Source organism: Trachemys scripta, chromosome 10 (genome assembly GCF_013100865.1).
Source record: "Trachemys scripta elegans isolate TJP31775 chromosome 10, CAS_Tse_1.0, whole genome shotgun sequence".
Taxonomy (NCBI): Eukaryota; Metazoa; Chordata; order Testudines; family Emydidae; genus Trachemys; species Trachemys scripta.
Genome location: NC_048307.1, coordinates 12836413 through 12849908, shown reverse-complemented (window position 1 = coordinate 12849908; position 13496 = coordinate 12836413). Strand labels below are relative to the sequence as shown.

Sequence of the window (13496 nt, the reverse complement as noted above, 5' to 3'; positions counted from 1 at the left end):
CTTTGTCTGGAGCAGATGCCACACCAAAAAGATGAACTATTTGGAGGGTCATAATGCTTGATAAACTTGATTATGGCCAACGCAGAGCCCAGCAAATACCAGACTAACAAGCTCCTTCCTGCCACCAGGGAGCATTTTGTGGGGAACAGAAATGTCACTGTGATATTCTGAGCAGCACTTTAGAGGTGGCTTTTAGACAAGTCTTTAACTGCAGCAGTGAATTGCTATTCACAGAAACGTGTACTCTTACGAGGCAGGCCATGTCCATCTCTTGCCATTTGTTTATTTCTAAAAGCTCCAATCTCCTGCTTGGAACATTTCACTCCAAAGGCCACAAGGGGTAAGAACTGTTTATGATCCCCTATCCTTTACACTGGAAGTTTCACACAATTCAGAATAAACAGCTGTAGACAGGCAGAGGAACAGAAGAATCAAGATCTAAATTAAGGTCTGGAAAGAGTGTTGTGTAGTCTCTAGAGCAAAGGACTAGATGACAGGAGCCCTGTATTTTAACCCCAGCTCCATCCCTAGCTCACTGAGTAACCTTGGGCAAGCCACTTAAGTTCAGTCTGTCTGCCTCAATTTATCCATCTGTAAAATGGGAACAGCCACCTTACAAGGGTGACGTGAGGCTTAGAGCCAGATTTTGGATACATTGAGTAACCACGGCTTCCATTGGCTTCAGCTGGAGTTGTGGGTGCTCAGCACCTTTGAAGATCAGGCCCTTGTGAAATAACTGGTGTCTATAAAGCACTTTGAGATCCTTGGATGAAAGGTGCTACAAATGCTCTGGGTATTCTAGTTTAACACTTTTATTGTAAGATTGCAAAGCACATGCATTATGGTGGATAGCGGTCTGGCCATGAGGACAGCAATGCTAAGAACTGCTCCCTACCAACGGCAACAGATGCAAGCCTAGGCCCTGACATAGCAACTCCTGACACACTTCTTGACTCTTATCACCACGATGCAGCTGTGGTCTCAGCCAGAAAAGTGTCAGCTTATTGGAGTAACAGCTGCGCCTCTCTGCAGAGCCTTGAGAAAAGTGAGACCTGTGCTTGTGGTTTCTCTTCCAGCTTTGACAGGATACACAGGTACCATATAGTCACAATTTATTGCTTTGAAATAAGTAAGTTGTGTGTGTGTGTGTGTGTGTGTATTATATTATATATATATATCTTTACCACCTCCATTGCCTTAATTAGAATAGCATTACCCAAATTTCCCTTTTGAAACCATACTGTATTTTTCCTTGTCACCTCACCCTCCCCAAAGTGTCTGAGTATGAACATCAGAGCTTTAGAAATGCTACCTATTACAGAGCCACTAATGCAACCAACTCTTTACTCCCCTGTACATTTCACTTTCACTGAAAATACTTGCATCCAAAACGCAGGAGTTCTCCACAAACTGAATCAAGCCCTTCAGTGCATATCATTCAGGCACCATATTAGCAGAAAGATTCAGAAAAGGGAAATCTTTGATTAAACATAGAAAGAAAACAGAAGCCAGGATACACATTCAGGGCTGAGCAAGGCTGGTGCTTGGGGCGGCAGATTGTTCGAGGCGGCATTCCGCCTAATCCTAAGGCGGCACGGCCGCTTTTTTTTTTTTGGTTCCGCTTCGGCCGCCCTGTAGGGGGCGGCGGCGCGGAGAACCAGAGCGCCCTGCAGGGCAGTCCTCTTCCTTCTCTCCCCGCCGACCGGAGCGGAGCCCTTGCGGCAGGCGACAGCGCAGCGGGAGGGGCCGCGTGGCAGTGGCCCTGCTGTATCCCTGGCTGCCCCCTTCTCTCTCTCTCCCGCCCGCTTCCTCCTCCTCCCCCCCCCGCCAGCCGGTCCCCCTGCACCCACGCTCCGGCCGCGCCTCAGGTTCTTGTTGTGTTTTTTTTGCTTGCTTGGGGCTGCCAAAAAGCCAGAGCCGGCCCTGTACACATTCATAGGAAAAACCCAGGGACTAGAATTTCTCACAACATGGATGCTATTTTCATGTACCTTTCTGCAGGGAAGCTAGCTACAATCAGAAAATACCACCACCAATTTCTTTGCACTTATCTATGTAACACTTTTCATCTTAGGAACCCACAGTGCTTTGCAAACATTAATTCTGCATAACAACATCTGTGCATGGGAGAGAAAGTATGACTCTACAAATGGATAAACTGGACATACAGGCACATAAGCGTCCTGTTCAGACTCAATAGCCAGACAGGGATAGGTCAAGGACCAGAACCCAGGATGCTAATTCTGAGCGCTAACCACTCAACGCTCTCCCCTGTGAACAGCACATTCCTTTGCTTCTGCACATAGAGTTATTTCACAAGCAGTTGTTCAAGATCTTGTGCACTACGCTTGCATGCTTTCTACCACAAATCCTCACAACCAGTGTACGGTGCTAGTACAGTGCATGGAACAATTTGCTACTTCCAGCATCTACTGCAGAAACCAGAATGCACACATGGTTTCTACGCTTGACACTGTTTGAGGGTCCATAATTGAGACTTTGCAGCTGCCTCTTTCATAAAGACCTTTTCCCAAGCATCATTTTCTTTTTTGCTTTGACCCTCCTCCCTCCTGCCAAGGGAACTGCATTGAGAGAGAATGAAAGACATTGGAGAAAATTCCTTTCCTCCAAGCTCTGTGTTCTCTCTTCTCTGTTCAATATCTCCCTAGCTGGGGTATGGATTTTCCTCTCTCTCGCTACTTTCCCCCTGTGGGTTGCAATATAAAAACTTGCTGACTGTATGACAACACACTATTCATCTCCGCTTGCAGCTTTCAGTCCTAAGCAGAGCTCTTCCACCCAAGAACATCACTGACTTAGGTAGCCTATTCTGCAGCAACCTCCCTACCCCTCTGGACATCAATTCCAACTAGAAACTCTGCTACCTGGTGGTATCGCGGGGTCCTTACTGCCCCTTGTGCTGAAAGCATGGCCTGTTCTTTATGACCAGTGATCAGTCCAGTGACAATTTCATGAAACCACCAGGGCTAAAAATACATGATATATGTCACTAACAAGTTGGGCACAAATCTCAGCATTCCATTATTCTGATTACCTTCTTGCCTGCTATGTCCCGTACTTGTAAAGTACATCTGGAGACACAACCCCAGTCTGCCCCAATCTTCTACCTAGAGGTGGGCAGGAAATGTTTTTCCTGCATTGCGATTTGATTTTGTGATTTGAGATTTTAAATTTTTTCCCCCAACCCAAAAAGTCAAAATCTTAAAACTCCAAAAATTATTGCAGATTGGCTCAAGCACAATGTTTCGTTTCGATAATTTCAAGATGTCTCAGTTTGATTTTGACCTTTTACATTTTTATCCCCTTTGTCTTTTTTTAAATACTATAAATTAAAACCTACATTTCAAAATGAAGTAATTTCAACCCCTAAAATAGAACTTTTTCATTTTGAAAGTGTTGAAATGGGACGTTTTGACAATTTTGAAACATTTTTTTAAACGAAGAAATTTGTCAAAACTGGCCCTTTCCTGTGAACAGGTTCAGTTTTGATCAACTGGCATTTTCCAATGAAAAAATGTCATCCAAAAATGACCATCCCACTCTACTTCTAGCCTCATCTCAGTCCTCCTTTTCCTTTGGAGGTCAGTGCCTACCTCCTTGCAGTACCCGCCCTAACAGTCTTTCCACCTCCGTCCTCTCTGCTTCCTCGCCCTTTTTCAAAATCACAGCTCACAACCAGCTCTTCTCTGCCACCCGCAGCTACCATCTAACTCCACACACTGACACTGGCTCTTACCAACAACTCATCTCTTTGTCTACTGCCCTCATCTATTACCATGCTGCTTACTCTAACGTTTCTGCTGCTGGGCTTTAGGGACAATTGTAAGAGTGAGGCGTTATGCATGTTTTTCGCACCGTACTGCACAAACCTTTGCATTGCCAAGACGGATGGCGCTGGTTCGGATAGCACTGCAAGCTCCCTTTGCTTAAGAACCCTGGGCGTTCACATTTAGACAAATGACTTTGTGCCTCCCAGCTTGTGCTGTGTTTTCTTTGCGCTGGTTGGTTAACATAGCCCATCTTGTGTTATGGGCTGTGTCTGATGAGCAGTAAGCTTTGCCCTCGTTAGATTATCACTAGGGCTTGTTTGTTCTTTTGCTTCAGCTCAGCTTCACACACGGCTTGAGAAGCTAAGTAGGAGGAGAGAGGAGCTTCGGTTTTGAGGCTGTGTGTAATATAACAAAAATACAAGGCTGCAGTGTGTTAGAGACGATGTGTTGCTCAGACACTTAGCGCTTTCGCTAGCTAGTCGCAGTCAGACCTCATCCTCTGTCTTGGACCTGTCAGTTAAAATAATTGGGGTTTAGCTGCTGTGCTGCTCACCACTTTGTCTGATCAGGCCCAAAATAAACTGCACCGTGTCTCAGCAGGTCAGACAGAGCTAATAAGAGCATCTTTCTCATAGCCAAGAGGAGTGTATTTATGTCTCATGCATTTTCGTTATTTCCTTTCCAGCAAAGGCTCCTTCAAATTCAAGTGCAGATGAGAAAGAATTCCAGCTGCGTTTCCCAAGTCACAGGAAAATCTTTTTGGGCAGAAAACAGACAATATTTCCAGTACAGACTAACAGATTTTGCTGGTATTTTGGGGTGTTGTAATATTGCCAAAATTCTACATTAATATCATATTCATATAGCCAACAATATGGACTAACTTATACGCTATTATTCTAGATAGCATTTGAGAAAAGTGTTATGGACATGCATACATATACGTAGCTAAACACTGCTTTCGTTTCCACCCACTCATTGCCTTCAATAGGCTTGAATAGAGTAAAAATTGGCCCATGCTATAAACACCTCCTCCACGTTATATAATATCATCCTATATGTGTCTAGTCACATGCACATCCACCTGCTCTGGCTTCCACCTTAAAGGTCCCATTTCAGATCCTCTGCTGGCATCAATCCAAGTAGCCCCATAGATTTTAAGGGCGCTATCTGGATTTACACCAGCTGAGGATCTGGCCGGCCATGATTCAAGGTGGCTTATTAGGAATGAAAGGTGACTTCTACATAAAGATGGACACTGATCTTTACACCCCTCCCCTGGCAAATGATTGTGACAATTCAGCATCTGGACTGAAGCTTTTTGAAATCAAAATGTCTCATTATGGATACTTAGTAACAATGAAGGGAGTGATTAAGGGAAGCCCACTGTTTTCTTATTCTGTTAGAGCGATTTCACGCCAGCACACAGGTTTGGTAGCAGTGCATTTATCCACCTTTCCTGCCACTAAATCCTCTCCTGTCATTGATTGTTCTTCTGTAACCTGGTAAAGGGGGTATGGGAATTAACATCAATGTGATTTATAGGATTAAAAAAAAAATACAAGAAAGTAGCACTGCATTAAATTCCATAGCAAAATTGCAGAAGGCTGAACTTTTCATTAGACGATGCTGTTTTACTGTCAGTTTGTGTTGTATTTAAAAGCACTTGCACTCTCTGATTTAAAACACACAAGTCACTTTCTAGAATTGTGTTAATGATTTATTAAATAAGAAAGCTCTACACCAGATAAACTGTTGCACAGTCCACATTTCTCCCACGTCTGTAGCTCACCAATGGGATTTCTCCTTCCTATACCCTGAACTCTGGCCCTTTAAGAACAATGAGCCAGATTCTTCTCTCTCTTACACCAGTGTAAGTCAATGAAGTTACTCTGCATTTACACCAGTTTAACTGAGAGCAGTATGTGATCCAATTACTATGCATATGCCTTTGGCTGGTAATAGGGTATGTAATATTTAAAATGTCCCCCTCTCCTTGTTGGCACTCACTCTATGGTACCCCAGTCTTTAATAGCAGCTCTCAGTCTTTAATATACTTAATTGTGAGGCAGGGCAGTGTTATTATAGCCATGTTACAGAGGGGGAACTGAGGCACAGAGAGACTAAAGGACTGTCCCAGGTCACACAGGAAGTCTGTGATGGAGCAGGGAACAGGATCTCCTACAACCCAGGCTAGGGCTGTGACCACTGGGAAATCCTTCTTCTCCCACTCTCCACAGAGATTGTTTTACACCACACACACACACACACACACACACACACGTCGTGTCCTTGGTACCCGTTACCTGCCACATACGAATATGATGCAAGGTACTTGTATTCACTAATTTTGCCCAACCACATTTACACCAGCAGATGGCAGAAGATCTCATCTACAACAGCATCACTTTGGCAGGCGAAATACTTGGAGTTCTGTCCTAAGCTGTGCTGAGTTTACACCTAGCCTGGGGCCTGGGGATGCCCCAGGACTGCTCCGGGAGGAGACAGAGTGCTATGGGTTCTGCCCTACTCCCTCCTTCCCTTCGGCACATCCACGCCCTTGGTTAAGTTCACAAAGGATGTAGGGAGAAGCGGAGATGGTACTGCACCAACCTCTCCTCCCCTCACATTATTTCCACTCAACCACTACAGCTTTCTTCAACCCCCAGTGCAGCTAATACACAAATTTGCCCGGACTGCCCATAGTTATCACCTAGTGGTGCTACGAATACACTTCAGTGACAGTGCTCCAGGGGTCTACAACAATGGTTCCTAACAGTACAGCTCACAACAGGGACACGGCAGTTTTCTGGGCTACAACTATACTATCCAGCCATGGTTTTTGTAATATGTGCAACTTGCAACAAGATTGATAGGATTTAAACACAGGCATTGACAGAACTATGCAATGCTTCTTACACTCAGCACAACCTGTGAAGCGTCACAACATCTCACACCGCAGCAGGACCTCAGACTTAGGGCATTACCTTAGCAGCTGCCCAGCCACAGTGACAGTTAGCAAGTGACAGCCCTGACATGAATGGTTTAATGAAGGCCAGAAGATAATCGGGGGTAAGTTTCAAGGGCCTGGATAATTGAAGCCTTCTGAAATCAGCCTTCCATTTTACACAGTAGAATTCATAGAGAGCTTTTTCCGCCCAGTGATATGTTATTTATATTCTGCCCCATAGATGCTCCATCCATTTATCTGCCCCGCTCAGTTTATCATGTTCCAGGCTACAGCATTCTGGAGCGTCTATAATGCCATCTCCTGCTGAGCGATCGCAAGGCAAAATAAATCCAATGCATAATAAGCAGCTGGAGCGCCAACAAGCCTTGACTCCTGACAACATAGCCTCTTGTCCTACACGGCAGCACTGCCGGGTCAGCCACCAAGAGTAAGATGAGCTTAAATCTTGCCAAAACAGATGAAAGTTAGTGACTGTAGCTTCTACATACAGAACACCTCTACTGCATCGGCTGTGATCTCCCCGGTGAACGGGAGTTAGGCACCTCACCTTAAGGCATCTTTGAGAAATCTCAGCCTTTATAAGATGCCTGACGACGATGAAACAGGAGGAGGAGGGAAGGATAGGATAGGCTGCGTCCACCAGAGAAGGATAAGGACAAGGGAAACGAGTGAAAGCTGGAGGGAACATTTAAAGCTGGTTTAGTTGCCGTCAGTCATTTCATTCTAGTTTGCTGGGGACAGGGTTTAGTTAGATCGGGGTCGGCAACCTTTCAGAAGCAGGGTGCCGAGTCTTCATTTATTCACTCTCATTTAAGGTTTCGCGTGCCAGAATAATACATTTGAACGTTTTTAGAAGGTCTCTTTCTATAAGTCTATAATATATAACTAAACTATTGTTGTATGTAAAGTAAATAAGGTTTTTAAAATGTTTAAGAAACTTCATTTAAAATTAAATTCAAATGCAGAGCCCCTCGGACCAGTGGCCAGGGCCCTGGCAGTGTGAGTGCCACTGAAAAATCAGCTCGCATGCCGCCTCTGGCACCCGTGCCATAGGTTGCCTACCCCTGAGTTAGACAATAGATTCATTTTGTTTGGTCCTATGGGTATAGAATAAAAATTTTAAATAAAATTACTGATGTCCATAGGGTGGGTTGCATTTTCTGTACTGGTGAACGTATAGTGTACGTTACAGGCAGGGATCCCATTAATGTGCTGGACTCCTCAAACCTATTGCTGGACAATAGAGAGAGCTGAGAAAGAGAGATGTTACTGCCTTCCTCGGCATACACACATACAGAGGCAGTTCTGTTAGCTTCCCAAGACACAGATTAGCCCTCTCAGAGAGAGCACTCACTATATCAAGCCTTTGAATGGATGCTTTAAAGATCCTAACAGTGAAGTCAAGTCATTTCTCCTTGCAAGGATCAAGTGACTTACTACCCACTGAAGAGAGGAATCACCAGCTGTCCCTTCTTGTTTTCTTCTGTTAAAGCAAGTACAAAGACAAGCTGCACATGCATCCTCCAGAGTATCCCCTTTACCTGTCTTAGGGTCCAGCATGCACAGTAACACAGCACACAAACAGCACTGGTCCGGAAGGGATTTATCCGGGGATAATAAAAGGGACAGTTGGAATGTTGGTCATTTTCAGATCATTTAACTTTTCCCATTTGTACCCACCACCAACTCCAAGCCATATATCCACACCATTCTCCTGCTCTTTGCCCGGCATGCACAAAGCGCTGCAACCTTCATCACTTCAAAATATTATATTACTTTTAACCCTGAAGCTGGCACCCTCTCCCTCCTCTCACCATACTTCTCCTCGGTCACAAATATACATGCAGCTGATTTTGAAAGTGTTACCCTTAAGCACCTAAGTGACTTGGCTTTCAGTGGGAATAAGACACTTTTGAAAATGTTCCCCTAAATGCCGACAGCTAACTATGATATTCCAAGGGAAAACGTTAAATTTTTCAAAATGATTGAGGGAAAAGTAAAACCCTCTCTGATGACTTCTGGTTCCAGATCTTCCCTATACTTTGTTTGGGATTATCTCCATTCCCAGTTCCAAACAAATACAAAACTCATGCTCCATTAAACTGAGTTAAAGGGAATAACGAGCTGTAGACTGACAGTAATTTAATCAGCTCATTTATCAAAAGAAACTAAGCCAGGCTGAACCACACACAACGATCTGAGACACTTTAAAACTAGTATCATTATATGTCATTGTGCCACTAATGTTTCAATTGCCCGAGGAATGCAAACTTTCAGCATTAATCTAAATTACTGAGATGCAAATAGTTCTTTGCTTCAAAATTTGGCGAGGGTGAACAAGTTATTTAGCTCGAATACTACATTTGAAATTAAACAGCTCCCACAGATCAAAGGTATAACTCGGTTAAGTATCCATAGCAGATCACTGAAGCATTTAATTGCTGTTTTGCTAATCTTCTTGCGCCATCTGAACTCGAAATGACTCCTCACTCTAAAATCTATGGGGCTAGTATACCCATTAATGATGGTCCTTCTGAAGCAATGAAACCATCAGAGTGTGTGTGTGCGTGGCGGGGGAGAATCGCAGCATGGGAGCTGAAAGATACGGATGTAGCTGGGAACACCATGAGGTCTTACAGCTACAGAGCAGGAGAGAAACTCTGCAAAATTCCCTTCATGGGGTTTCCAGTTCAATCCCCCTTTGGAGAACAGGGGGGAGGAAATGACTGTTGCTTCCATGTCACTGGATGGCTCTGGATGGCTCATCGGTAGCAGGGACTGAACCCAGGGCTTCTGGATCTAAAAAGCACAAGTCTCTACTGCCTGCGTTAGAAGGCCCAGGTGTATTACTTCAAATCCAGTAGTAGACCCATAGGTCTATGTAGCCAGCTATACAGGGGGACAGAGAGCCAAATGTAGTAAGTACAACCTACACATGGAAGAAGGCCAGGATCTGGCCAGCAAACCCTACAGGTGCTTAAAGGGGATATGCTGCATCACAACATAAACGCATAAGTGGGAGCATGGGGGGGGGGGGGGGGGCGGAAGCTTGAATTGATCTGTATTTGGGTTACACTCCAGATTCCGGACAAGGAGTCCTGTACTTGGAGGTTGTTATTTATTACTAATGACGATTTCCCTAAAGCACCATTATCGCTAGATGCTAGAGACAAGACATCCAATTCCGAACCTCATCCCTCCCCCTCCCCCAATCAAAAAGAAGGGTTTATTTTAATAAACATTAAACTAGGTACATTGGATGTTGATTTCTGAAGCCAGTAGACCCTTTGGGGGGGGGGTAAGATGGGTGGGGACGTGCTCCCATAGCACTTGGGGTATGAAATCAGAGCAGCAGTGCAAGTCCCAGCTTACTCCGGCTGTAAGAGTGAATTCCCCCTCACCGCTCCTATCCCCCCAGGCAGACTAACCTAGCAAAGAGACCCAATGACAGCCGGCTCAGGTCTCTGCAAAACCGCTATGGGAACAGCGATGGAACCTTTTATTCCCTGCACAGCCCGGAGTCCTTCCTCCTCTTGCTCTCTGGCAGCTGTAGGGTTTACTCACATCCTCCTGGCAGACTCTGTTCCTGCTTCCCTGTGCACCTCAGTCCTGACTTGCAACATCTGACATTCCAGTCCCGAGACTCCTTTAAGCGGTGACTGTCAGTCAGGCTGCAGTAGTTTTTGTTTGGCATTTACAGACTCTAGACAATCTCTCCCCAGAGGCTGTTCAGAAACAGAGTAAGCTGAATTTCTGATCAGGGCTTCAAAAAATACTTCTTGTTATTAGACTGGCTGGAAAAGGACCTTGCTTGGAGCTACTTAAAGAAGAGCTTTCTCTTATTTTTTATGCAATTATTGCAAAGATATTAGAGCACAAAATTGCCCCTGGGATTGGAAGATGGAATTAAATCTTCCAGCAAACACTAGGAAATGGAGCCTGATGTCTCTGTTAGTAGCAAAATGTTTCATACTTGGAAACTGGCAATCTAGCGCTTCTCCAGGGAATCCAGCATGGTGAGAAAAATAGTCAAACATAGTGTTAAGGGAGAAACTTCACATGGAAGACAAAAGAGGGAAAATGCACACTCCAGTGAGATGTGTTATGCATGGTTGTGATATAAGACACCTTTTGTATAGGACGGAGGTCATTAACGACCATCAGCGGCCCAGATCCCCTGATGTGTTCCTGCAGTGCAAAGAAGCCATAAGCATGGGGCAGCCAGCCACATACTGCTCGTTCCAGCATAGGGGGAATTGACCAACTGGCGTTGTGATTCCTAAGCCACTTCACCCAGCATTTGGTGGGAGGGGTATGGCCGGAGCACGCAGTGTGGTCAGGACTAGGGCTGGATGGAAGTATTGCACTGAAACAGTTTTTTCGATAAAAAATGACATTTTCTTCAAAATCAAATCATTTCAGAAACTGTGTTGATTTCAGAGAACAGTCTCACGGGAAGAAATATTCAGAAAGGAAAAGCTTTTTCCTCAGGACAATTTTCATTTCAGGGAATGTGTTCATTTCAGAACTCCAAAAGTTTGTTTCATAATTTTATTGTATGGGTTTTCGTCAGTTTCAAATTATTTTTACATTATTTCATAGCACGCCAGTAGTAGCAGTGCATAATTTGTGGCTCCTGTTGAGTCGTTGACAAAGTGTCAAACTGTTTCAGAAGAACAGGGACAGTAGAAACTTTGATCTAGAAAAACAAGATAAAATATTTCAACGTGTACTAAGCAGCAACCACCCTTAACGACTGAAAATTAACAAATAAAAAGACTATTTCAATTACTACATCAGATTATGACAAGTCAGCAGCAGTGGCACATATTATGCATTACTAGTACTGCCATGTTGTGAAATAATGTAAAAAAAATTATAAATATAACAATGAACAAATTCCAAAAGGAACATTTTCCAAAACTCAAATCTTTTGGAAATTCTGATTCATGGGAAATTTTGAAAATATTTGTTTTCATTCTGATTTGGACCAAGAACAAATTTTGAAATTTCCCGTGAACTGAATATTCCAAGTTTCAGCCATCTCTAGTCAGGACTTTCCTCTGTCTTGACAAACTGCAGTTGATCTTGGAGCCATTTGCAGGCAGTGTAAATTAGAGGAGCTCTTAGGCTGCTCTAACTTGTGCCACATGACCAAACTGGCATGCAGCTGGCCCAGGACTGAGGGACAGTAAAGTGGCTAACAAGTTTTTTTTGCAACCCCACGGCTGATTTGTATTGTGCATTCATTGGCCACAGCTGCAGATCTTGGCTAATATTTCTAGATTACATTTGAGGCTAATATACATGGGCCCTGTGTCAGGTCTTAACTGTGACAAATCCGCCCCCCCCCCCCCAAAAAAAAAAAAAAAAAAAAAAAGATGAGCTAAAAGCATACAGCAATACAGATGCATGTAGTTGCATTCCTTTGTCCAGAGACTGGCAGAAATGGCTGTGATGTTCATTTAAAAATGTCTCATTGTTCCATTTTGTTCTCTATTTAATTTTTAAAAACAACAACCCAGAGTGCATCAATATGTGCTTAAACAATGCATAGTTTTTCCTGACTAATGAAGTTATCAGACAACGCCTGTAAAATATGCTGCTAAAATTAACTCCTGTTTGAATCCTTGCTACAATATCTGTTTAGAACTCTCAAAACACGTAGGCCCCAATCCAAAGCAAAGCACTGATGCACATGCTTAACTTTAAACCCCAGTCATTTTATGGAAGTTAATGGAATTACTCACGCGTTTGAAGTTAGGCATGTAATTAAAGTGCCTTAACACTAAAGATTAATATTTGGTGCACAGTAAAGTTGTCTAGGGGATTTATATAGAGAGAGCCATTTTAATGGATATATACACCATCCATTAAAATTAACAGACTGTATATAAATCTGCTAGGCAGCTTCGAAAATCTCAAATACACCACTTTTATGCATACATACATATATTCACACACACACTCTCTCTCTAATATGTACATTATATGTAGTGACATATAAACATGAAATGGCCTAGCAGAAATTCTTTGACCATAAACTGGGTATATACGAGGTCAGATTTTAATTAGCAGCAAACCACTGGTGCTACCTGCTTATTATTAGGCTCCACAAGCAGCACTAAATTAATATTTTAATCTTTTCGTCACTAACAAGGTCCTCGTTAACAAAATTATTCCGGCGCCATCCATGCACATAGCTGGTGTAAAAATACAAAAAACAGTACAATATAAATGCCGAATAAATTCAATGCCACCTTCATCTGGTGAAAAGAAAAGAACAGGAAACCAGCCAATTTTAGGTCTTCTTTCACGTCACCCACAACTGCCTCAAAAGTAATGTTCGCCAAACCTCAAACTTCCACTTAAAAAGATCCCCAACAAACTCTTCTGAAGATCCATCTGTTCCACAAGTCAGTCTATCTACAGCCACCACGGTTCCTCGCTATATTGTATTGCATGCACAGATTTGAACTATTTGGAAGAGAGACTTCGATGGCTGCATGGGAAGCCTTTTCAACAGTACACTTGCTATGCCATGGACTTGACCCTGCTCCAGTGAAGACAATGGGTGTTTTGCCATTGACTGCAATGGGAGAAGGATCAGTCCCTATATACATAAGTAATAACCTCCTGGCCTGAAGTTAATGGGGAGGTAGGAAGGATCCACACGACTTTTGAATCAAATCAGATGGCTTAGCTATCATTGTGATAATTCTAAAGGATAACCC

The 13496-nt window shown here is 43.5% G+C and overlaps 1 protein-coding gene across 1 annotated transcript in view; it reads right to left on the bottom strand.

Annotated features, from left to right (window-relative positions):
• Positions 1–13496, bottom strand: part of ADAP1 (ArfGAP with dual PH domains 1) — a gene marked incomplete in the record, with an annotated part of 115841 nt that overhangs the window by 63855 nt on the left and 38490 nt on the right.